General features: G+C 40.6%; 1 protein-coding gene across 7 annotated transcripts in view; it reads left to right on the forward strand.

Annotated features, from left to right (window-relative positions):
* TMEM229B (transmembrane protein 229B) overlaps window positions 1-22,311 on the forward strand; it is a 112,794-nt gene that overhangs the window by 43,160 nt on the left and 47,323 nt on the right. For 4 of the 7 annotated variants that reach the window (XM_072629535.1, XM_072629544.1, XM_072629534.1 and 1 more), the window contains exon 1: window positions 11,834-11,969. The exons of 1 other annotated variant lie outside the window; for it this stretch is intronic. The gene's annotated coding sequence lies outside the window, so the exon portion shown is untranslated. Of the gene's footprint in view, window positions 1-11,830; window positions 11,974-22,311 lie in introns of those variants that run through there. 2 more of the 7 variants (XM_072629543.1, XM_072629537.1) reach the window with 2 other exon arrangements.

Consider the following 22,311-nt stretch of genomic DNA (forward strand, 5'->3'; position numbering starts at 1 on the left):
TCCTCAATTTCCAGTTCTTTGCCAGCAGAAAAGAGCCTGTTTCTGCTGTGGGAGTCATGACAGTCTCTGCTATAAACTGCTATTATTCCACCCTTTCAATAATTCTCTCCCCACCCCCTCAAAAGAGCCCTACCTCAAAACAAATTAGTATAATCAAGCAAAACAAATTCACGTATTGACTATGGTACTAGTCCACTGTACTTGAAATCATCTGCTTCTGCCCCACTGCCCATCTTGGCTTTATTTCTCCCAGAATCTGATTCCTGGTTCCTATAACTTCTTTCTCTCTTTTTAATGCCTCTTTTATGATCCACTCTTCAAAGCTGAACGTTGTTTTGCTTGTGACTATTCTTTATTCCTTCCCTAACTCTGTCCTTTTCAATTTCCCATTTCTTCTTTTCTTTCCTTGACTATTTCCCTATTTATTTTAAAGTCTGTCTCTACCAAGCTCTTTGTTTGTATGTACGTGTGTGTGTCTTCAATCTTTTTTTTTATATAAAAAGTCAGATAAAGTCAGATAAAGTGAGGTTCATGTGATGCTGCTCTCCTACCCTTCTATGTTTGTATATACACCTCTTGCACACATTAATTACACAAAATACTAAGTTCCTCCTCCCCTTTCATTTCTTCTCTAAAATTTTACTTTTCTCCATTGCTTTTCTTTCCTCTTAAGAACATCATTAAAGAAAACCAAATCACCTCCAAGCTCTGTATTTGTCTTATTCACTCCCTCTGTGACCTTTGAAGACATTCTGGTTCTGAAGGAACTATTTCTCTCTTCTCTCCCAATTGCTCAAATATATTTATTTACCTTTTGGGTTTCTCTTGCCTGCTGTACTTTGACTTCAAAGAGTCTATTCAATACTGATCTTTTCATTGGGAACACTTGAAAGTTCTCAGTTTTATTGTGTCCTTTTTTGTTCTCTGTAGCATTGTATTCCATTTTGTAAGGTAATTTATTCTTGGTTGTAAGCATTTTTCTTTTGCTTTCATGGAAACAATGATCATGAACTTGGACAGACTTCTAGAGATAGTGGAGGATAGAAGGGGCTGGCACGTGATGGTCCATGGGTTGGATGTAACTGAATGACTAAACAACCACCACAACTACCACCTAATGAAATCCTGTATTGAAAATCTAATTTATGGAGACTATAGAGTTTTGTTAATATAATACAAATATAAATCAAATGCAATTTTGAGGGAGGGGGAAGCAATTTGTAGTGTCAATTTTAAAGAGATAGCTAAAAAAAAATCTTGATACAAAGAATTTCTCCTGTAGAATCAGGGAGAAAATATGTGTATTATCTGTGATCCATGTGATTCCTAGATTTTAGTAAGAATCTATGAAGAAGAAAGTAGAAAAAAATAGGTGGAAATGTACTTCTTTCTTGTGAGAACTATCAAATTTTCTTTTACAAGAAAATCCTACAAAGAAAAATTTATAAAACAAATACTATAAAGAACATGAGAGAAGCTGAAAAATTGTGTCCTGTGGTTACTCGAGAGAAGATAAAAAGAAAGAATTAATCTTGAGAAGAAATATTAAGAAGATTCTTAGAAAGGATTTAATCAGTATCGAGAGAGAACTAAATAGTGTAAGGCTGAGTTTCCAGATAGGAAGAATGGGTTAAATACTGTTATACTGAGTTCAAGATCACATACATTGTAACATTAATCATAGCCAAAATATTATAAATAGATTACATATGTTTTATATTTATTATTGGTTTTATTTGTTAATATAACTAATCAACAATTTTAAAATTTAATTATAGATGTTAGAGCAATTACTCATGGGAAAAGAGATTTCTCCAGTTATTAAATAGTTAGTATTTAATGGACAGGAGTAGACACGTGCTATTAATTAAAGTGATGATGGCAAATTTACTAATAAAAGATAAATTATCTGATTATAGCCCTAGATTACAATAGAGTTTGGAAGGATACTCTATTGCAGTAGAGACAGATGTGAGTAGGTTATGGAGGGTGGGAAAGAAGACTTCAGAGTTGTTTTAGAGACAGAATTGTCTAAAACTACTAATAGATAATCTGAACCCCAAGTCTGAAGGGAAAGAAAGCTACCTTGGCATAGGGGTGGGTCTCCATTTCCAGACTAGTGCAAAATGAGAGAACCCAAGACCAATGTTTCACAGCCCCTGTACTTTGCTGAGATCAGAAAGGACTCACTATATTTCTTCGCTTAACCCAACTTGTTCTAGCCAATGAGCCAGAAAAATCTCAATATCTAAAAAGAAAAAACCTAGAGATACTTCCCAAGTTGGGACTGTTCATCTGTTTAATAGTAATTATTCAAGTGGCAAGTGGAGATTGGATGTCCTACAAGTACATGTGGGTAAAACCCAGGTTAATTGCTACAATTCTATCATCATTCCAACTCTATTCACTAAGATTTTTGTCTTCTTTATAGTAGCTGCAGCATGATTTTGCATGATCCGGACTGGTTCTTAGTAGTTGAGTTCTTTCTTTCTGGCCACTTACAATATTTTTCTTTGACTAGAAGCTTTGGATTGAAAACTCCTGGGAGTTTTCAATTTGGGATTTCTTTGAGGAGGTAATTGGTGCATATGTTTCCATTTTCACTTTGCCCTATGATTCCAATTATATTTGGGCAATTTTCATTTATGATTTATTGAAATATGGTCTATGTGTAGCTATTTATTTATTTTTCAATCTTTTTTTCAGAAGAGCCCTAATTTTATTTTCTCCCCTTGCTTCATTTTCTTCCAGTCACTCTTAGAGTCCTTATGGCCCAGCCATTCTTTGCTCTGAAGCTCTACTTGCACTTATTTTAGAATTACTTTCTTCTGGGTTTATCTCCTAAGCTTGTCTTAACCCATAATATTTCATCATTGTATCCAGAGTTTCCTTTTTTTAAACTTTTATTTCTTCAGTTCTTAGATTGGGACTTGTCAAGGCCTCTGTTCTATCCTATGTTCTTGGATAGAGTAGTCTGTTTGGTTCTGATAATCTGTGTAACTCACTGTTCTTTAAAAAAAATTTTTTTTCTTTTTTTTAAAAATTAATTTATTTATTTTCAGTTTTCTATAATCACTTCCACAAATCTTAGATTTCCTGTCTCCTCTCTCCCTTCCCGAGATGGCATGCAGTCTTACATGGGTTCTACACATACATTCTTACTAAATACATTTTCACTTTAGTTATGTTGCACGGAAGAATTAAAATGAATAGGAGAAACCATAAGAAAAACCAAATCAAACCAAAACAAAACACAAGAGAAAATAGTCTACTTCATTCTGCAATCTAATTCTATAGTTCTTTCTCTGGATGTGGATGGCATAAAAAAAATTTTTTCTAACCTTTAGGCAGAAGTTCAATTTCCTTCCTAACTTTACATTTGTATCTATTATTTATATTACATTTATATTTGTGTTACATTTTTATCTATTTCTAGTTAGCCCCTGGTCCCTGTAGTTGAGGCTAAATTCAATTTTACTGGAAATGTTTGTAACAAAATAGAAGTTTATATAGTAGCGTCTCTACAGAGACGGGTCCTATAAAGAGAAATTGGGGGAAAAGATAACCTTTTTTTGGAACTTCCCCCAGCTCGTGTCTTCTCCTCCAAAATGCCTGATGACCCTGTTTGATACTCCACTTTTCTACCACCACTCAGTTCTACCATTCTCCTTAGGAATATGTTACAATGCTTTGCTTGCTCTAATTTCTAGAAAGAATCCTTTATCAATTCACTCGGTCATTTATAGATGGTCTTTGAGGTTTGGTAAAGTTTCTTTAACCTGTCTGAACTGGAGTCCTAAGTGAAATCATTCCATGCCTTTTCTCTCTTAATTTAAGACCTATGAATGACTTGATTGATTGGGTATCTTATCTCTTGCTTTAAGAGGGAAGAGTGTGAATAAATCAATTACCCTATTCTTACAGTCTAGATTGCTTCTGTATTGCTTCAGTTTGGGATGAGGTAGCCTTGAATTAGGCCCCACCCTCAGCAAAAATCCTTGGTTTCTGCCTCTGACCTCTGTTGGTACCACAGCCAAATCTCTGTCTTCTTACACAATCCCCAACCAGGAAATGCCTGTCCCTTGCTATGGCCCCTGTAGGCCCAAATTGGATTTCAGAGATCATGTGGCAACATTGGCTTTGCTACTGTACCCTAAAGACCCTGGAACTTTTCCATTGGACGTACAGTTTAAACCTACCGTAAGTGTAGATTTCCACCATTGGCATGCAAGCTTCTTGGGAGCAGGGATGGTTTGACTTTTCTATTTGTATCTCCAGTACTTAGCACAGTGATTTGCATATGTGGTAAGCAATAATAAATGCTTTATTTATTCGTTATTAAATGAATAAATGCTTTACTTATTCATTTAATCGGGGCTACATAGTAGTTTCTTAGAGGACTTGGTCAGGATCTCTCTTTTGTCCTTATCACATTGTATCTTGTATCATATATATTCGTATACAAATAACATTTGTCATTTCCCCTTTAATAAAAAGTAAACCCATTACAGGCAGGGACTGTTTTCGTCTTCACCTTTCTGTCCCTAGCACCTAACACAGAGCCTTCTACTTACTTAGCAAGCGCTCCTTAAGTGCTGTTTAAATTGAATTGGAAAAGCATGTAGTGCATGCATACTATACTATACTCTGTCTCATTTCTGATGTTCAATTTCTTTCTTAAGAAATTCAGCAAAATAGGTATTCTTAATTCATTTACTTCTGCTTTGTTTGCTTTTTCCCCTTGTGTGGATAGTTTTGAGTATCCTTGGATTTCATATAGGAGGGTTCTGATGCAATCAGCACAATGTTCCTCAATAGCAGTCTTCTCACCCTAGAGAAACCTCAACCCTGTTCACCTATCTTCTAATTATTGCGTCTCTGGCCTGGAGCACTATTTTATGAGGTGCCCAAGCAACATTTACTTCCCTCCTGGCGCTATTTCTCATTCTTTGGACTTCTCCACCTTCCTAATAGCAGCCTTGGTCCAGAACGGATACTTACTTCCCCCACCTTCCCTTCTCCTTTTAAAGTGTTGTTTTCTTCCTTTAGAATGTAATCTCCATGAGGTTGTCTTGTCTTTTTAGTGTTTAGCACTACCTGGCAAAAAGTAAGCACTTAATAAAAGTTCTGTTTATTTATCTATCCATTTATTTGTCCATCTCCCTGTCTGTCTATCTATAAAATACATTAATTATATGTTTAACAGACTTTTGATAATTCACAGGTAACAGTCTCATGGACAAGACCCCACATGTAGTAACTCTGCTGGAAGGTCTAGGTCTATGATGTAGGATGTGAGAAAATCCTCTCACTTACTCAGTTACTCAAATTCCTAACCCTTAAGCTGCTACTGAGTTTATAAGGTAATTATTAATTAGTACATGTGGTTGGTTGTTGTCCTTCATTTCTAGAAGAGGACCAAAATGACATCACTATGCTAGAGTCAAATTTCAGCGTGTCCAACTGTGATTGATCAGACCAATATGAACTCAGAATGCTCCACCGCAGGTCAGGTACAAATAGTCTGTGTGAACATTTGAGGTGGTGCTCTAAATCTGCGTACCCTGCATTTCCTTTGAGTTGTTTCAATTCTACTTGCTCATAGAACACAGTACTTCTCTGATGTGTAATATGTAATTAATACATAATTATATATTAGCAATATATAATTATTAATGTATTGTTATATATAATAATTAGGTAGTATGTTAGCTATTAATTATACTTTTTCTCACCAAGTTCGAAGAAATATAGCGGATATGATGGCAATACTTCAAATGCCAAATATCACTCATTAATTAATTAATTGATTAATGACTTTAGCTTGAGCAGCCCACCCAGAAAAACAAGGGAAATCTTATTTTTCTTCTCTTACTCTAAGGTCCCAAACTCATAGGCTTATATATAAGTTATTAAGGTTTAACAAATAATAGCAAACATAGAAGAACATTTAAACGACATTTTAGCTTCATGAAAGATTATATCTAGAGCCACCTTTGTGCTTTGAGAAATAGGAAAAAAAAAGTATTGAACTAGAATTCCTTTCACCAGTCATCAAGCATCATCTCCTCCAAAATAGTAGGCTTGCAGTAATGGCACAAAATAGTTGAGTTCTCTTCAGAAGAGCAGTTAAAACTCTTTGAGTTTCCCTTCTTATCCCCTTGGGAATGGGAGTCAAACTCACTTGTCTCCAAGTGTCTCATACAGACTCTTGCCATGACCAGTAACTGTCCAAGTATTCTCAGGAATGAAGCTCTGTTAGTCCTCTCTCCATACCTCAAATAGACACTGCAGAGATGAATATTAAACTGTGCATCTCCACAATTCTCCTCCCTATCTTTTGTCAGTACATAGATTCCCAAAGTCTCTATAGTGACTGTTTAAACTTGGTTTGTAAATATAATAGATAATTTTATCTTTGTATCCCTACCACTTTAAACAGTGCCTGGCACATATCAAGAACTTAATAAGAGTTTGTTGATTAATTATAATTATTGTGATTGCTAGTGATAACTACTGGCATTTATATACTCATACGTATCTGAGTTCTCATTGATTTGGGATTTCATTTCAATGATAGAGATTTCAATGAATTGTATGCCCACCCATCCTGTGTAAATCTTTTATATATCCATACGTTTGCCATAGAATGCCTACCTAAGGGGTCAGAGGCCTTCCTTAATTTCTCCTAAAATTGTAAGGATACCAGTGGAGCACTCTTGCCGTCCACATCCTCTCTCCCTTATCCTCACCATGTGATACAATTTCTTTGATGACAATTTTTATTCTTGTTATTTTTTTTATTTAAATTCCTCATTGGTTACATGTATCAACCTCCTCAGCCCCACCATACATTTCTCTATTGCCCTTTGTGTGATTTCCACTTTAAATTTTCTTGTAGACTATTGTAATCCAATATTATATTCTTGTTGTTATACATTAATACTTCTAAAATGTTGGCATTAAAAAGATGGGCCATTGTTTCCATGGGAAACTTGGAATCATTTAAGGAAATCTGCATTTTCATGAAGGCAATCCAGCCTGATCTCCTTCTGTTCAGCTCCAGGTCCAATTCATTTGTCCATCTGTACAGGCCATTCCAGATGTTCATACTCATGGAGAGGTTCTATAAGTTTCCATTCAAATGAATGTGATAGGCTGTTAATAGATCTTCACATTTTCCTGTATGTATGGTGCGACCAACCTCTTTTGAGTCATTATAGTTCTCATATAAGAGGATTTCTGATGCTCCAGAAACTTTGTACCAGAGCCAAAATGACTGTTGTAACTAATAAGATGTTGTGAAGAGCAAAGTAGATGATGCCTTCAGGATTTTAAAGCACCATATAAATGCCCCACAGGAGTATCCGGAGGATCTCACCAGAGAGAACATCTTTTTATCTTGTACTCTGCTGGATCTCTCCCACCACACTGGTAAGTAGAGACCAAGCAAGTTTTTGCAAGCAAGTTTTTGTAAGCAATATTCAACAACAAATTACATCTTTGTCATTTGGCAATTGAACAAAAGACACAGAGAACATAATATTACATTGTGGTTATTGTTTCTTGATTATAAAGAAGTATTTAATTTGATAGAGTGAAATGCTGCCTTCAAGGCTTTAAAAAAAATCAAGTTATTTATCATCATTCACATATCAAAATCATCCAATATCTCTTCATACATACAACACCAGAAATAATGGAGCAGCTAGGTGGTGCAGTGGATAGAGCAGGAGTCAGGAAGACCTGAGTTCAAATCTCACCTCAGACACTTGACACTCATTGACTGTGTGACCTTTGGCAAGTCACTTAACCTCAATTGCCTCATCCTGGGTCATCTCCAGTCCTCCTGATGAATATCTGGTCATTGGATTCAGATGGCTCTGGAGGAGAAGTGAGGCCGGTGACCTGCACAGCCCTCCCTCACTCAAAACCAAGTCAAGTGCAAGTCATGGCATCATTTCTCTGATGGCATGGTCTTCTTCGCAACAAAGGATGAACACACCAGAAATAACTCTGTCCAGTGACCCTTGCCTTCAAGCAAAGCATGAAGAAGGGAGATGTGTGCTCCCCAAAGGTGTTTGCCAGTATGATAGAGGAAATCCAGCACAGTCCAAGATGAAAAGGGTGACTTTCTATGATGAGGCCCTCGGGATGCTTCTGTGGGGCATTTGTATAGTACTCTAAGATCTTCAAGACTTCATCTCCTTTGATCTTCACAATCCAGTGAAGCCTAGGAATGGCAAATATCATTCCCACTTTACAGAAGAGGAAACTAAAGTTTAGAGGGACTAAATGAATAGTCCAAAGTCTCATAACTAGTTAATGGCAGAGCCATCCTTTGAACACAGGTCATCTGACTGCATGTGTCATTAGTGCTTTCCCTATATCATTCTTCCTTTCATGGACTCAGGGAGAATTGGGTCTATGTAGGGGTTCCTAAAGGCGATCTAGAAAAATAAGAGTTCCCATCCTGATATCTGTCAAACCGGAGCAGCAAGAATGAGAGTGACATACCTGATGACTCACAAAGACTTTTCTACCAGGACTGTCTTGTGAAAGTATCCTCTCTTTCAAGTTCTCTGGGGAGGATACCTATCTCCTAAATCCCTCTTTGAATACTTGTAGGAAAGGTTGAAATTCAGTCAAGAAGCAAGAAAAAGCAACCCCCAGGCCTGCTTCACAGCTAGGTCTTGGGAGCCTTGTGCAATTCTTTTTTTCTTGACCTTGCCCCAGTTTCTGATCAAACCACAAGGGATTAGTTTGCCCAGAAATGAACATAGAGGTGGAATGAGAACTTTCTGTTTGGGACCTTCCACACATCTCCATACAAGTCTATACCTTGGATATTGATCTTTTAGGTAAGAAGAAACCAGTGACCTGAGGATGACTGAGTAAGAATCACCAAATCAGGCAATTAAAAGGGAACAAATGAATTCACAAGAAGTCAAGAATGGAGAACAGTAAGGCTTCCTGTCATAGAAGGGATAAGCTGTGACTGGATGAACTTCAACTCCTATTAGAGGATCCTCCCCTGGTGTCTCTTTGTCCTACTTTTAAAGTAGTGAAGAGAGGGTGGAGCCTCCTCTCTCCATCTCCCACTAAATGAACAAAGTACCTCTGAAGCAAGGCCTCAGACCACTCATGCCAACAGATCTCTGGAACCCAATGTGGCCAATAAGTTCCATTCCTAAATGACAGTGCTTCTGAAGATTTCCAAGCACATTTGACATTATCTTCCATTTGCTTGAATATTTGTAAAGCTATGCAATTTCATCAGAAAAAATCTTTCCTCCCATAACGAAGACCACAACCCATGCATATAAGAATTGAGGTAACAGACAACAAATCCATAACTTGGTAGGTAAGCCAGGTTCGGGCAACTAGGGTGGCCCAGTGGACAGAGTGTCAGGAAGTCAGGAAGACTTATCTTAATGAGTTCAAATTTGACCTCACACACTTATTAGCTGTGTGTCACTGGACAAGTCACTTCCTGTTTACCTCAGTTTCCTCTTCTGTAAAATGAGCTGAAGAAAGAAATGACAAAGCACTCCAGTATCTTTGCCAAGAAAACCCCAAATGGGGTCATGAAGAGTTGAACCAACTGAACAATATAGCCTTCTGATGATGTCTCTCCCAAATTAACTTGACTCAGTCTCAGACACCAGTTGTACTAGATTTTTTTTTCCAGTTTTTAGGACAAGACCTATTAAAGTTTGTTTGATAGGGCTGTATGCTGTGTGTACTTCATGGGTATTCCATATGATACTTGGGGCACTGAAATAGTACAAGCAGCCCATAAGTGCTCATTATTGCATTTGATAAGGCTGTAGAAACACAGAGAAGAAACTTTACTAATTAACTAGTCAAGAAAACATAATTTGCTCACCAAATAGTGCTATATACTCAAGGCACCAGCCCAGTGATCTCATCAAGGTCTCTGTGACACATGCATAGGAGATCTCCTCCATGGCACATGTGTGAACCTATCAAGCAATAAAAAGTCAAATGACTGGGGAAAAAAAGAAACTTTCACTGACTGGATTCTGAAGTCTTATATAGGCATAGTGTCTGTGATTATTAAAATGACAAAATATAAAACCCTAGAGCCCTATCCTTTATTAGGTAAATTTACTAGCTTTGTCTTGACCTTTATATTACACAAGCAATAAATACTCAGTAGCCAAGTAGCTCATTTAACATAGCATAAACACAAAGAGAAATGTTTCAATATTCCTACACAATTCCTACATATCTTCCTCTCATTCCTGCAGGTAATGGAAAAGATATAAGGGGACTGAGGCTGTAGTTCAAGGCACAGCTCAGCATCCTAGATTAGAAGAATGAAAGCAAAGAAGAAACCTGGGGCAATGCCCAAAGGTGTTTTGGTCTCCTGGCCTTCTCAGGCACTGAGGGTTTTTGAAGCCCCTTGTCTCTGCTACCTGGTCTACTTACCTCTCCACACTGCTCCCTGATTGGCTATTCTCTGGGCCAAGATTGCCCTTCACTGTGATCCCTGTTCTGGGTCTCAGTATGATCTTACATTTTTCCATCACAACTCTAGGGACAAAAAGCTGCAGCAAGCCACAGCTGCCATCACCTGGAAGCTATTGTGTCAAGGGCAGAAGGCCCAAAGCCAGAGCCTGCAATGTCTCTCTCTGTTCCCTGTACTGAATGGAAGGGATGACAGGAAGTCTTTCTCCAAAGCAAGAGACTATGTAGGGGAGAGTTTCTCCCATTCCTCCATTCAAAGGACTTCCTTCTGCTATTAGCATGCTTTTGGTGCAGTCCCAGGGAGAGGGAGGGGCCCAGAGATCTTTAGCAACACTGATGCTCCTGCCTTCAAATTATCAACAACCTGAGACAAATAAATCAGAATAATTAAAGAAAACGTGACATAGCATGAGCACCTGTTACTCTTGTGACACTGACATAGCTTTAGGGAATCAACGGTCACATCTGCCTGATCATTAGGCATTAGAACAGGGCTATCTAGGGAAGGATTTTTTTCCATCCAGCAAAGAGAAAACCAAGGCCACAATAGGTACAGACTTCCAGGTTTTTCAGCAAATGAAGCCCCTGTATGGAAGCTCCAGACATCCTGACTTTCAGCTGTACCCAGGTCGTCCTTAGAAAGAGCAAACTTATTTCACTTGGAAGCTAGGTGGCATCTACTTGAAGTACCCCAGTCTAGAAAAAAGCTGAAACATTTGGGGTAAAAATACACTGTGGATATTGTTACACTCTGTGTGTGTTTGTGGGGAAGGGGGGGGGGGGGGTTTGTTTGAATCTCAAACTGGGAAATCCGGAAAACGTGTAAGGAGAAGAGAGACGTGGGGGTCCTGGGGGCTCCTGCAGGAGTGGAAGCAATAAGTGAGCAGGAAAAGGGAGGGTAAGAGAATCGAGGTTAGTGGACACCTGTATCACACAACCGGGGACATAAATTTGTTTTCCATCCTCATCTGGGGCGCCCTCTTTTCCAATCCCCCACAACCTCTAGCCCAGGGAATAGACAGAAGAGGACGTCGACCCTGCCAGGCGCTAGCCGGGGCAAGCAGTGAAGGAGTTAAGGCAGGATTGGGGGAAGGCCGACCGGCAGAAGGGAGCATGTGCAGTCTGCTACCGCATCCATACTATGGGTGAGTGCCACTGGTCCACTGAAATCTTCAGCCGCGGCCGCGTCTGCCCTCTCGCTCTCCGGGCATCTTCCTAAACAGGCGAAGACAATGCGGGTCTGAGGGCAGGACGGAGACGCGCGGAGCAGAGGCTCCCGAGAGCCGGCTAGTGCGCGCCCCGCAAAGGCTGCCGCGGGGGTGGGGAGGAGGCGGAGGAGGCGAGCGCTCCGACTCCGGAGCAGAAGGACCCTGGAGGAGCCGAGAGCTCGCTCCTGGGCAGCACCTGCAGCGGCCGGCCGGCCCGGCGGGCCCGTGCCCCCGCGCCCGTGCTCTCAGCCTCCGGTCCCCGCACTGGTAGGTGCGTCTGCAGCCTTTGGAGAGGCCTCCTGCAGCTGGGCAGGGAGGGCTGGTGGGCATCGGAGGGGGTCTGAGAGTGTGGGGATGTGTGGTGCGTGCGCGCGCACGCTCTGGGGTGCTTTATCCCTGCGCCTCCGTTGCTTTCGCTTTCGGCTCTGGCTCCCGAGAAGGTGGCACGTTTAGGGCTGGTTTTTCTGCGGGGGCTGGGGAGGGGGAGAGAGGTACCAACTGGCAACTTTCCCCCGCCTGAAACAAAGGGGAGGAAGGGGGCCGGGACTCATCGTTCATCGAGGTCCCCGGAGTAGGCTGTAGAAGGCAAACATCTTCTGGGGTAGCGGGACAGTCGCAAAGGATGGCGGCGATCCTTTCCAGACCTCACGGACGGGGGGAGGGCGGGGAAGAGCAGCCCAGGTAGAACTTGGTGGGGGTCGGAACTAGGGGGTAAAGGGAGGAGCCAGACTTGGGGGCGTTTCAGGGTTTGAAAGGTTCGGACCAGAGGTGCTAAGGACACAGGAGACGGAGATTGGGAGGGGGGGAGGGGGAGACTAGAGAAAACAGTGCCAACCTACCCCCTCCTCGGATGGATCAAAAACCTTTGGGTCTTTACTGCCTCAGAGCTGGTGAAAACAAGGATTCTTGGGAGGAAGGACACGGGGCCTTCCGGAATCATCATTCCTGTACAAGGAAAAGCAGGTGTTGGGGGGCGGAGGGGGAGAGGAGGCTGAGGAAGGAGGGTTTACACATAGACACCTCCATCTGCCAAGGGTGTGCCCTGCACTGCAGCCTGATCCCAGACCCCTTTTGCAGCTAGACATGATCCTCTTCATTCTGATTTGAGGGTATAGTTACACAGCAGGGAGATTTGGGGGTGGGGATAAGAGAGGCTGGGACTGCACAGACCTTTCTCTGTCAAGGACACTGAGACACTAGCATCTCTTCTAGGTCTTTCTCTTTTCCTCTTCTTTACTTCTCTTCTCCCAACCCGTTTTCTTCAGAGACTATCTGGTTTAAACCCATCCCCCATCTCCAGGACCCCCTCCCCCCCACCATAGGCAGGTGTTTGATTTTTTTTTCTCCTGCTGTTGCTTCAATCTATCTCTTAGAGAGAGGAATCAGAAAGCACATAGAGCCTTTTCCTACTGTGTAACCTTGGGCACTCTGGTACACCTAGTTCTCGCTAGTTTTAGTTACAAGTTTCTTGCCTTTCCTATTCAAAGCCGAGTCACTGGGAGGTCTCATTTTTTCCTTTTCTCTTCCCACAAGAGGTTGGAAAAGGCCAGTCCTGAGGTGGAGTGTGGGATGCCTCTTAGGGGAGAGGTACATTCATTTTGCTTGCAATACAAGGAAAGGTGGAAAGGTATTCTTCTCCAGGAAAATTGTGGAATTTCATGGCTGCCTGACTCTGATCCTGTGATGGGGCTGCCCTGATTTCCCATACCTTCTAGGACGAAGAGCCTTTTCAAAGCTCAAGCTATCTTCTGAATGGAAAGAAGATTTGCCTTTGCTTTACAGAAGAGAATTGGGGAAAGGTGAAGTTTCTGGGTGAACTGAGCTGGGTGAACACAAAGCCTATGAATGAATGCACCTAAATTAAATTCCTCAGGTTCATGGGACAGGGGACTGACTTGCCAAACTGACATGCCAAGTTAGTCAATAGCTCCATCTCTTACTTCAGGGAAGAGAAGAAAATGGACCCCTTTGGGGTAGTATTAGGTTCCATGGACCAGTAGGAATTTTTGTGACTGGATCAGTTAGTTGTTTTTTCTGGACCCTAGTGGTTGAGTGATGATGGATTTACAGGGCTGATTTTTGTTGCTTCAGGTGGAAGTGGTGGGGGGTAGGACTCTTGGACAAGGAGAATTTGAGGAAAAAGCAGCAAATTGCTAAAAAAAAATTGAGGTTGTTTGATAGGCTGGTAGTCAGGGGAACTAACTTCTGAAGAATTTTAACTTGTAACTGGAAAGAGGTGCTAGGCTAGAGGACAACTAAATTAACACCACTAGTGACCCATACCTTGGAAAAGAGCCAGAGTTAGCCAGTGCTCAATCCCTGATTAAGGTTGGGTATTGGTTTTGATATCTGAAAGCCCAGCTTGTCTTCTCAGAGACTTGGGTTAGGATTCAGAGGCCTCCAACACCTTGCTGCACTCTCTTTAGTGTGAGAGACTGGCCAGGATAGCTGAAATAAAGTGTTTTTTCCACTGAGTCTTCTTGTGCCCCAGTTTTAACACCTGTAAAATGGGAAGGAAATGTTACTCTTTCATCTTCCCCAGTAGAGATGAAATGTGGATTTATGAGTATCTAGTATTTTGAGGGCCTTGAATGGGAAATGTTAAGTAAGTTTGAGATTATAATTTTTAGTGGTATTGGTTTTTATATATTTCTTCTACAGCAGAGATGATAGATTTCAAGGAGTCTATGAACTTGGGTGGGAAAAGATTCTCTGTTTTCATTAACTTCTAACTGAAATTTAGATTTTCCAATGCTATATTTTAAAATTATACTGTTAAAATAAAAACCACATTATTCTGAAAAGGAGTTCCATAGACTTTACTACACTGCCAAAGGTGTCCATAACATGAAAAAGGTTAAGAACTTGTATGCTAAATGCTAAGTAAGGTATTATTTTGCCAGAAAGGACTAAATTAAAGCCTTTGCATTAGGGAAATTTCAGTGCTGGCTTTAAAAGTGCTGGTACTGTCAGAAAAATCCTAACTGCAGCATAAAAATGCCCCCTTTCCTTCTTTCTGCCTCCCAGCTCCTTTTTGGACCCAGTCCTCCTGATTTTTATTGGCAGTCCCGGTTTGCAGTTCTGCCAGAACCCTGAGGACTATGGGTTCTGCTGTGCCTCATGCATCAGTGACAAAATTGTCCTCTGAGCTCTGTACCTGTAACAGAGTCAGATGTCATCGGCAGAAAGATCCCATCTTGGACTCCTGCTCCCTTAGCCAGGTGGGGAAGGACATTGAGCAAAGCAGCATGGGTCTTATCAGCACAGCCTGTCAGATCTTGATGTCCTTGAGAGAGAGGGAGAAGTAGGGAAATAAGGGAGAGGGAGGGAATCTAACCCTCCCTCCCCTCAGCTGTTTTCATATTTGTATTCATTTCATTATGTCTTTTCTTCCCTTGGCCCCACTGTCCTTTCCTTTCTGTCTGTTGTACAAAGACATTTGATTTCTTAGTTTATTTTATGTTGTAGGTGCATTTCTTTTAAATTATGGCCAAAGTATGCCAGCAAGGATGCAGTCCAATACCCTTCGTGACATCATCTGGGTACAAGACGGAAGATGAAGATCCCATCATCTCTGAGCTGAAAGAAATTAGGCCTCCAGCAAGCCACTCTACTTGGGAGTAAAAAGAATATTGAATAAAATAAGACTAAAAATTATTGAGGGTAGCTAGTTGTTCAGTGCATCAGAATTGAACTGAGAACTTAAACTCAGACCTGCTTCAGACACTTTTTGGCTGTGTAACACTGACAATGACCTCTCTCTGCTTCAGTTTCCTCATCTGTAAAATGGGGATAATAATAGCACCTATTTTCCAAGACTGGATGTTGTCCGGATCAAATAAGATAACATATGGAAAGAGCTTTGCAGACCTTATAACATTATCCAAAAAAAACCCCAAAACCCCAACAAAACCACTATGTAAGTGCCAACTATTGTAATTGTTGTACTTGTGAGTACTTGTACTATCATGGGTTTGCTCTGTTTAGGCTTTAGTTATTATTTTCCTTTGGCAGGAAATGGAGTTGGAGCAAGGATTAGAGATTTAGCTATGGCTAAAGGGAGGTAGGGAATCAAACAGAATTATAGGATTTAGAGATAGGAGAGATCATTTAGTCCAGAGGCAGGTAGTTAATGAAATAGATCACTGGGACAGGTGTCAGGAAGCCCTGTGTTCAAATTCTGTCTGCCTTACTTTCATAATCTTCAAAATGGGATAATAATAGCACCCACCACAGCAGGGTTGTTTTGTAGATCAAATAAGAGAAAGCACTTAGTATACTGCCTGATACACAGTAGCACTATATAAGTGTTTATTTCCTTCTTTCCTTACAGAAGTTCTGAACCTAGGGTCCAGTGAACTTGTTTTAAAAAATATATTGATAACTGTGTTTCAATATAGTTGGTTTTCCTTTGTAATCTTGTATTTTATTTTGCATATTTAAAAACATTATCATTAGACAGCTCAGAGGGTCTATGATACAAAAAAGGTTAAAAACCCCTGATTAGTAAGAGAAAGGAAGTGACTTGTGTAAGGTCATATAGGCAATAAGGAACTAAGCTAGGATTCAAAGCCAGGTTATTTTTCCACCCTTCCACATTGTATTTCTGTCCTTACCAATGGTCCTCTTTTCAGTTGTCAATCCCAATTTTCTACTACATATTCCTGCTGTAATCTTGTACCTATGAGGGTGAATTTGGAGCTGGCTTTTTTCTAGAGCTCGGTAGAGTCAAGCATCGAAGGAAATCCATTGGTCTGGTCTCTAACATTCCATTAATAATGACCGTATCATGTCATCATTTCTCTGATGTCATGGTCCTCTTTGAAGATGAAGGACAAACACAACCATGACAATAACAGCAGTGAAATTTGTATAGTACCTGATGATGACGATGATAGTAATAATAGCTAACATTTACGTAGTCTTTTCTATGTGCCAGGCGCTGTGCTAAGCACTTTACAATTATTATCTCATTTCAACCTCACAACCACCCTGGGAGTGGGTGCTATTATTATCCCCATTTTATAGATAAGGAAACAGAGGCAAACGGAGGTTAAGTGACTTTCCCAAGATCATACCACTAATAAGTGTCAGAGGCTGAATTCAAACTCAGGCCTTTCTGACTCTCCCCCCAGTGCTATATCTGCTGTACCATATTAGAATATAAACTCTTTGAGGTCAGGGACAGTTTTAATATTATTTTTAAACTCTGTATCTCTACTGCCTAGCATAGTACAAAAGAGGCAGTTTTATGGAGAGTCTGCGTTGGAGTACAGGGACAGCTAGGCGGCTCAGTGGATAGAGCACCAGGCCTGGAGTCAAAAAGACCTGAGTTCAAATGTGACCTCAGACACTGCCTGTGTGACCCCAGGCAAGTCACTTCTACCTCTTTGCCTCAGTTTCTACATCCGTAGAAAGAGCTGGAGAGGGAAATAGCAAATCATTCCAGTATCTTTGTCAAGAAAACCCCAAGTGGGGTCATGAAGAGTTGGACATGACTGAAATGACTGAACAGCAATAACTACAATTGCTTGGATTCAAGATGACCTCATTCCAAGTTCAGCCTATAACAATTACTGGCTCTGTGAGTCTGGGCAAGTTACTGAATCTCTCAAGGCCCCAGAGAACTGTCTAAGACTCTAAGACTATGTTGCAGAGCCGAGAGTGAACTAAATTGATTGAGGGAGTTTCCTCATGGGAATCTTCTTATACCAATGAAAGCACAGGGCTAGTGTAAAAAAAAGAAAAATCCCCAGGGATTAACACAGTGCCTGGAACATAGTATTCACTTAAATGCTTCTTGAATGAATGAATATTTTACATGCATTAGTAACTAAGTCAACTAGCATAAGGGAGGGATCTGAAGTAGGGAGGGAGGTAGCCCATGGGAACAGCAAATTTGAATTCTAGACCCTGAACTTTAGGAAAGTCCTTCCTTCCAGATGTGACTCAAACTGCCAGCCTCTACATCAGGGGTTCTTAACTTTGTGTAATAGCTTCCTTTGACAATCTGGTGAAGCCCACAGACCCCCTTCTCAGAATAATGCTTTTAAATGCATAAAATAAAATACCTATGATTACAAAGGAAACCAGTTCTATCCGGTCAGTTAGGTGGCACAGTCTGATAGCATTAGACTTAGAATCCAATAGACCCTATTTAAAATCCAGCCTGAGACACGTATAAGCTTTATGACCCATTTAATCTCTTTTGACCTTGGTTTCCTTATCTTTAAAGTAAGGTTAATAATAGCACCTATCTCAAAGCATTGTTGTGAAAATCAAATGGGATCATATATGCAAACCTTAAAGCTCTATATAAATGCTAAGTATTATTATTATTATTGAAATAAATATGATTTTTTTTCCACATCCTAGTTCCCCAGACCTTCTCAAGATAAAGAATTCCTATTCTACGTGAAGATGAACCTTTCTGACTCCAGGTCCAGCATTTTATCTGTTGCACCACCTAGATGCTGACTTGGCATGTAGTAGGGACTTATTGACTGATGATTTGGGGAGCTGGCATTAGTGGCAAGGTGCAGAAGGAGGTAGCACTGTCATTTGATGCTGAGAAATACCTGAGACTTAGCCACACAGACCTCACCAAAATAGGCAAAGATTCCCTCCTGCTTTCCATGTAGGTCTGCATATTGACCTTTTGTACTATTTTTCTCCCTCATGGGGAGCATATTCAATTTCATCTGTCTAAAAATGCTAGGTGACCCAGTGGATAGAGCATTGGGCCTGGAGTCAGGAAGACCTAAGTTGAAATCTGGTCTCAGATACTTACTATGTGACTTTGGGCAAGTCACTTAACTCTTAAGTTTTCTAATCTGTAAAATGAGCTGGAGAAGGAAAAGGCAAACCACTCCAGTATCTTTGCCACGAAAGTCCCAAATGAGGTTACAAAGAGTCGGACACGACTGAAAAATGACTCCACAACAACAAAAATGTTAGAAGGCTCACTCAGTATGATTTGCTCTGGGGTCTGAACCCCAGTTAGGAAAAACTGCTGTGTCCTGTGACTCAAGAGGTAGTACTTCAACCCAATAATCTAAAGCTCAAACTAACCCTCCCCATCAGTTTCCATTTTTCAGTGTTCCCTTCACTCCCCTACTAAGATTCCAGACGTATATCTTCCCCTTTGTTTTCTCAATGATGATTTTGTTACCATTTTAGGACTGTTATCTCTCAGCTTTTCTAGTATTGCAGAAGGGGCAGCATCTCTGAGATTAACCATCTGGAAGAGGAGGGTTTGGCCTCACCAGTCTCTTTTTCTTCCCAGTTAGCTAGAAGAGAAAGAAAGGAAAGAAGGAAGAAAGCAAGGGAGAAAAAGAAACAAAGAAAGGGAGAGAAAGGAAGAAAAAGAATGAAAGGGAAAGATTGGCATGCATGTGCTCACGTGTACACACACACACACACACACACACAAACACACAAACACTCCCTGAGCTTTCAATCATGAATTTAATGTAGATGATCTAAGATCCCAGGGGATTAATCAGAGAAAGCACATCCTGCACTCTCCTTTCTCCTCAAAATCAAGTAGTTTATGTATGGAGAGAAGCTATTTAACTGTTCACGTTTGACCTCGGACACTTTCTAGCAGGTTCGTTCTTTCATTCATTCATCGTTTTTCTTCTTTGTATGAATGACCCGAATGTCACATGAGTTTCTAAAATGGACAGCTTTTAGTCAGAAAGGTCACTTGACCTGAGTTTCAGTAAGGCCTTGGAAACCCAGCCCTAAGGAGCTAAAGGCTACAAAAAAGGAGTTTGCAGGCCAACAGAATGGGGATTCTTCACTCAGTTTTCTAAGCAGTGATTCATCTTTCAAGATCAACTGTACTTCCCAAGACTCGATCATTTTTGACTTGTAACTTGTGTACTTGGTAGAAGCTAGACTCTGCAGTAGCCAGGAATCCACCTCAAAAATAACAATCACCAGCCCTTGGAAAATCTGTAAGGGATTTTTTTTTTTTTTTTAGAAGGCTGACAACTCTCATCTCCTTTCTCCCAGCTGTCTCTGGTCAACCTTCATGCCATGTCCCTGTCTTCTTTTCTTTCCAGGAAGAAATTCCAGAGTTAGGAAGTGATGAGGCAGGGTCCTAATAATGGATGAGTTAAAATTTCCCCTATCTCATTCTTAAAAACATATGTGAATAGACACTAGGTATACTGTTGAACTTGATTAATATTGGTTAATTTTGCAGATCTGCTTTTCCCACCCCCTTCTTTTTTAGTCTCTGTTATAAGGGATGGTTCTTATTGATTAACTCTCTGGAAGAGGAGGGCTTGGCCTCTCTCTTCTGTTTCTTCCCAGGCTTGAAGTATAAGATTAAAAGAAGAAAGAAGGAAGGAAAGAAAGAGGGGAAAGAAGAAAGGGAGGGAGGATGAGAGAAAGAAAGAAAAAGGGTAGATAAAGGGAGATTAATCCATTAGGAAATATTGATATTGTGAATATAAAAGGTAACAATAAAAATTTTAAAACTACAAATGTGCATAAGAAATATTTCACTGAGTACTTACACCAATAACACCTGCAGCGTTAGCAGTTTTAAGAGTACTATATTTTGCTAATGTTCTATACAGTTTCTGTTACTCACTAAATATTAAACAATCAGCTTTGACACTAGATATGATAAAGACGTGTTTCTAGATCACTGAGGGTGTATGTTTAAAATGTGTCAGAGCTGTTGGTTGGGAAAGAGATTAAGATTCAAGAAATCCAGGTTTATTTCCTGATTTCTCACCTACATATCACCCCATCTTGAGCAACTCACTTCAGACTTCTGAGATTTTAACCTCATTTACTAAATGAGATTTAAGTCATCTTGGACCCACAGGGTTGAGGGTGTTAAAGGTTAGTATGTGAGAAGAGGAAAACTATTGTGACATAAACCATCATACCTTTGAAAAGTTCTAAACATGCAAATTCATGTTTGAAAATGGCTATGCTTTGAGGAATGCTCAGAAAGGTGGTACATTGAGATCAGAAAGTAGACTAGATGGCCTGAGAGTCACTATTGCGGGAGCCAGCCTTCTTCCAAGGAATGCCTTTGCCAGTGGGACATGTTTTACGGACCCTGTTTCATTTATATATCTGTTCACCCTCTTTTACCAGGACTTCATTTACCATGATTGTTGGTGGTTTTATCACCCTTCTGATACCTGCAATCTTCCTTTTGTAATTATTCTTACTCTTTAGCCCCCAACTTTTTTCCTCCATTCTTGTCTTTTGATCCTGGCTAAAGTCTTAGGATTGGATTCCCAGACAGTCATTTGCAAAACATGCTTCTAATAGTAAATGGCCTGTGTCTCTGGGAAGATACCCCTAGGTACCCCATTATTTTATTCAGAGCTGAGCTGACCAGCTGCTTTTAAGAAATGAAGGAAGGAAAGGAAAAAGGAGAAGAAAGAAGCACTTATTTAGTGCCTACTCTGTGCCATTCATTATGCTAAGTACTTCCCAAGTCATATCCAATTTGATCCTTGCATGAACCCTATGAAGTAGACACTCTTATGCCCATAAGAAGAAAGTGAGGTTCGGTGACTTACCCAGGATTACACACCTGGTAAGTGTCTGAGGCTGGATTTGAACTTAAGTCTTCCTGACTCCAGGTCCAACGCTCTCTTCACTGTGTCACCTACATGCCTAATTTATTAAGATATGTATAATAACAGAATCATAGGGATTTAGTGAGCATAGAGAATTGGAGGAGACCTTTTTAAAGAGGAGGAAACTGAGATCCAAAGAAGTACCTAAGATCACACAGAAACTAGGAGTCAATCCCAGTCAATCAAATACTGTTCTCCTATCAGTCAGTCAAATAACTTTATTAAGTTCCTACTATGTAGCACTGTGCTACATAACATCAGAAAATTAGCACTCAGAGGGACCAATGCTTTCATTTTATACATGAGGAAACTGAAGACTGGAGGGAGGTAGTGACTTGCTCAGGTGGTCGTCACATAGATATTAGTATCGGAGAAAGGTCTAGAATCTTGGTCCTAGGACTCCCTTGAGTAGGCTGTATGGCTCTCTGATGTCATTGGGGCAGAGAGGGGGGGTGCTGCAGTGGACAGAGTGATAGACCTGTGTGGCCTCAGTGTGATCCTGGGCAAGTCATTTAACCCCATTTGCCCTAGTTTCCTTATCTGTAAAATGAGGAAATGGTAAACCCTACAGTATCTTTGCCAGGATAACCCCAAATGGGGTGATGAGGACTCGGACACAATTCAGCAACAACAATAACTGATATTCTGTTTTTTAATCTCCTTCCCTCCCTTTCCGGAGTTCCAGTTTTGGGTACAAAATCTCGTCCACCAAAAGAGGGACACTTAGGGGCAATCAACAAGCATTTTATTAAATAACCACTATGTGCCTGACACTGTACTAAGCGTTTGGAGATACAAAAAAAAGGGAAAACAGTTCCTTCCCTCTAGGAGTTCATTGTCTTTTGGGGGTGAGGAGTAGAGGAAGGAGTGAGTGAGACTGGGGTGGTAGGTTTTTTGGGAGGAGAAGTGATTTGAAGATACTGAAGGTCCGAGAGGCATTGTGGTGTCAAGTGCCTTGGAATGAAGGTAGAAGAGCATTCGGGTCTTAACTG

The sequence above is a fragment of the Notamacropus eugenii genome, chromosome 1 (assembly GCF_028372415.1).
Source record: "Notamacropus eugenii isolate mMacEug1 chromosome 1, mMacEug1.pri_v2, whole genome shotgun sequence".
Taxonomy (NCBI): domain Eukaryota; kingdom Metazoa; phylum Chordata; class Mammalia; order Diprotodontia; family Macropodidae; genus Notamacropus; species Notamacropus eugenii.